Raw genomic sequence first — 3,844 nt, forward strand, 5'->3', positions numbered from 1 at the left:
TGTATTCTAAGACATCTTTGGAAACTGAAGGTGCAATCATACGAATTACAATTTAATAGGCATAGTGCAATCATATGAAATTATAGGTTTTTTTTTTTTAATATATTTGTTAATAGACTGGGTATTTAAAAAAAAAAAAAAAAAAACAAAACAATTAGCCATAGTGCAATCATACAAAATTTAAAATAAAAAGTTCTTATGGGCCATGTATTTGCCATAAATGCTTGACAAGGTTCGACTGGAGTTGAGAATGAGTTGCTCGATGTCTAATACGATGATGATTTTGCATGAAGTCCAAAAATTCAACTGTATGCTCATGTGATGGTGGTACGAGTGGAATCTCATTGATTTGTTCATAATCGAAGGTATAAATCTCACTTGTCTTCAACGATCATATTATGCAATACTATGCACGCTGTCATAATCTCTTTAAGCATTTCAGGTTTGTGTAAACGTGCAGGTCCACACATAATACCAAATCGCGCTTGGAGTACTCCAAATGCCCGCTCTACATCCTTCCTTGTTGACTCTTGAGCTGCAGCAAAATTTTTTCTTTTATTTCCTTGTGAAGCATGATTTTTTTTACAAATGTTGCCCATGGAGGATATATACCATCGGCAAGATAGTATCCCATCATATAGTCGTGACCATTGAGTGAGTAGTTTACTAGAGGTGCACGCCCTTCAGCTAGATTGGTAAATACAGAAGACCTTTCTAACACGTTGATGTTATTGTGAGAACTTGGTAACCCAAAAAATGCATGCCATATCCAAAGATCATAGCGGCTTCCAAAATAATGGTTGGTTCATGGATATGACCAGAATACATATCTTTCCAAGCATTTGGACAATTCTTCTACTTCCAATGCATGCAATCAACTTCCCAACATACCTAGAAATCCACGACTTTCACCAAATGCTAGCAATCTAGTAACATCATCTTGGGTTGGCGACCTCAAGTACTTGGTGGAAAATTTTGAATTCACCGCTTGAACAAATAGTTTAAAACACTCCATTACAGTAGATTCTTCAATTCGTAAGTATTCATCCATAAGATCTGTTGTTACTCCATAAGCGAGCATTCTAAGTGCGGCAATCATCTTTTGTAGGGAAGAGTGCCCAAGCTTGCTAGCGGCATTTCTTTTTTGGAGAAAATATGGCTCATGATCTACTATTGCATCATGAATGTAGATAAAAAGTTCATGACGCATACGAAACCTCCTCCGAAATGTTTTGGCAGGATAAACTGGCGATGCAGCAAAATAGTCGCAGAAAAGGTTTTCTTGACCTTGCAAAGAATTACTGCAAATGGTATTGCGGCGTTGACTAGAATCACGACGTGATATTGGTCCTCTTTCGCTATCAAATTGTTCTTTTGCCATAGCAATTGCTAAAATTATTTCTAACTCATCATCAGAAGAAGAGTCATATAAAAGGTCATCAAGTTTAAAAATATGATTCATAAAAAAAAAAAAAAAAAAAAGAAGAAAAAGAAGCAAAGAATGAATGAAAGAGATATTTGGGTTCAAATATATGGAAATTAGAAACAATGGATGTATGTTAAACTACCAACAATAAGATATATATACATTTATAGTGGTAGCCGTTGGAAAAAAAAAAAAAAAAACCGTTGGCTATAAAAACCTGCCAGCCAACGGTCCAAAATCAGCTACAAAACACTGCCATAAAAACACTGCCATGCCAATGGTCAAAAAACCAGCCATAAAAACACTGCCATTAAAAAGAAAAGAAAAAAAAAAGAAGCTAGCTGTTGGTTCATTAAAAAAAATAGCTGTTGGTTCGATTGATCCCAAATTATAGCAATTGGTTCATTAAAAAAACAAAAAACAAAAAAAGAAAACAAAAAGACAATCATAGAATGAAATTGACAAAATAGCTGTTGGTTGTTTTAGTTAAAAGAGAATCATTAAAAAAGTAGAAAAATAAAGAATAAAAAAAATGAAGAAAAAGTAAAAAATAATATTTAATTGGTATAGGGAACGATAAAGAGAAGCTATTGTGGAGTGTTTATAGATAGGGAAGCAAAAAGTAGTTTGGTTCCTTAAACTTAGGGAATATCACAGGGAAGATGTTGGGAATGCTCTAAGTGGATAGAAGTGAAGGTGTAGTGCGTGAGGCAATAGAGGAAATAAGAGAAATATGAGAATTCCAAAAATACCACTCTAGCATTAATAAATTTGAGAGAGAATATGCCAAAACTTGACATTTATGCTTGGGCTCAAAATGGATAATTTAGTTCTATATTATTTGGGCTTTACACTATAACCCATAATATAAGAAATTGGCATCTTATATTATTTTACCACACCAACCCCATAATATACTTTCACGAAGAATTAAACTAACAAACTTTCTCTATTAAATTTTTAAGTGTAATTTTTTCATACAAATCTAACTTATTTTTATTAAGTCATAATAAAGCATTAAATAATTTGTTGATTATTTCAGAGGGTCTCATCGTCCAAATGAGCTACGCTAGTATAAATACCCAGCATGTGAGAAAAAAGCATTTCTCTCACTTTTTCTTCTTCTTCTTCTCTGAAATTTCTCTCCTCTCTCCTAGGGTTTGTACCCAAAACTTAAGTATTGATTTGTAGAGGTTTCCAAAGCGAAATCTAACCCTTGGAACACATTTCTCGGTGTTAGATCAACGTTTTCACCAATTGGTTTAAGGTAAATCCATAAACCCTAAGTTTTCTTGATTTTAGTTAGATTTTTGGGAGTTTTGTTTAATCTCTCAAATGTCTCTGGGGTTTTTTGTGTTTAGAGGACTTATAAATCATCCTAGAACAACGGGTTGCAATCATATAGTTTGAAAACTTCCTATTCACAAGAAATCATGGTAAGACCTAAAACTCTAGTTTTTGTCCAAGTGTTGAGTTTGGGTGTTTTGAGTGTCTAACCCTAGAGATTCTCTATGAGTTAACGTTATAAGTTAAAGTGATGATAAATGAAAACCCTAGAGCACTATGGATTACCTTGTGGAATGAGATGCTTAGGTTGTATCTTTGTGAAGTTGTATTTACCATGTAAAAGCATATGTACATTACTAGTGAGTCAAAAGTTTACCGACGTGTGACCAAGCGGATATTGTAAGTATTTTTACTTACTGAGCAAAAAAAAACATTTTCAAAATGTGTTCAAAGCAAGATATAGTTATTTGACTTCAAGCCAACAATAATTGATATAAAACATGATTTGTGATACTTTGATAAATCGATGATGTTTCATGAAATGTTTTGATGAAAGTTTATGGAAGATTTCTATGAGCTTTAATATGTTTGAGATTTATTATGATGAGTTATGTTAGTTATGAGTATTTTGACATTTTGCATGAGTTATGATATGAATACATGACTTTTATGACATGTATTATGAATAGTATATAAAAGTAGTTTGAGAACTTTTTAGGAAAGAGATTCCAGAGAGTATATATATATATATATCTTGATTTCACGTGAAGGCAAGGGAAGGCTTGGAGTTGCTTTCTATTTAAGAATGATATCTCCCCTTATCCTACAAAGAGCTGAGAGAGAGAGAGCCGAGAGAGAGAAGTACGATTTTTGGAGCGGGTCATCGGTGCTTGAAGCTAAGTGGCGCCATAGGCGGAGGAGCAACCCCAACACCAGTAGTTTCCGGACTCAAACATGTGGGTAAGCGATTTCTAGTAATTTCATTGGGTTATTCATGATTGGTATTTTGTTAGATGATTTTACTGAAGATGGAAACCATGGATTTGATTCCCCTTGATTTAGGCCCAATATTATTTTGATTTCAATGTAATAATTCATTATGGCTTTCCATTTTAGTTTCTAGGTCTTTAC

The 3,844-nt window shown here is 33.5% G+C and overlaps 1 pseudogene; it reads right to left on the minus strand.

Moving 5' to 3' along the window:
- Positions 1-353: 353 nt before the first annotated feature.
- On the minus strand, positions 354-1,381 carry LOC132162305 (uncharacterized; annotated as a pseudogene).
- Positions 1,382-3,844: the final 2,463 nt, after the last annotated feature.

Source organism: Corylus avellana, chromosome ca9 (assembly GCF_901000735.1).
Source record: "Corylus avellana chromosome ca9, CavTom2PMs-1.0".
Classification (NCBI taxonomy): Eukaryota; Viridiplantae; Streptophyta; class Magnoliopsida; order Fagales; family Betulaceae; genus Corylus; species Corylus avellana.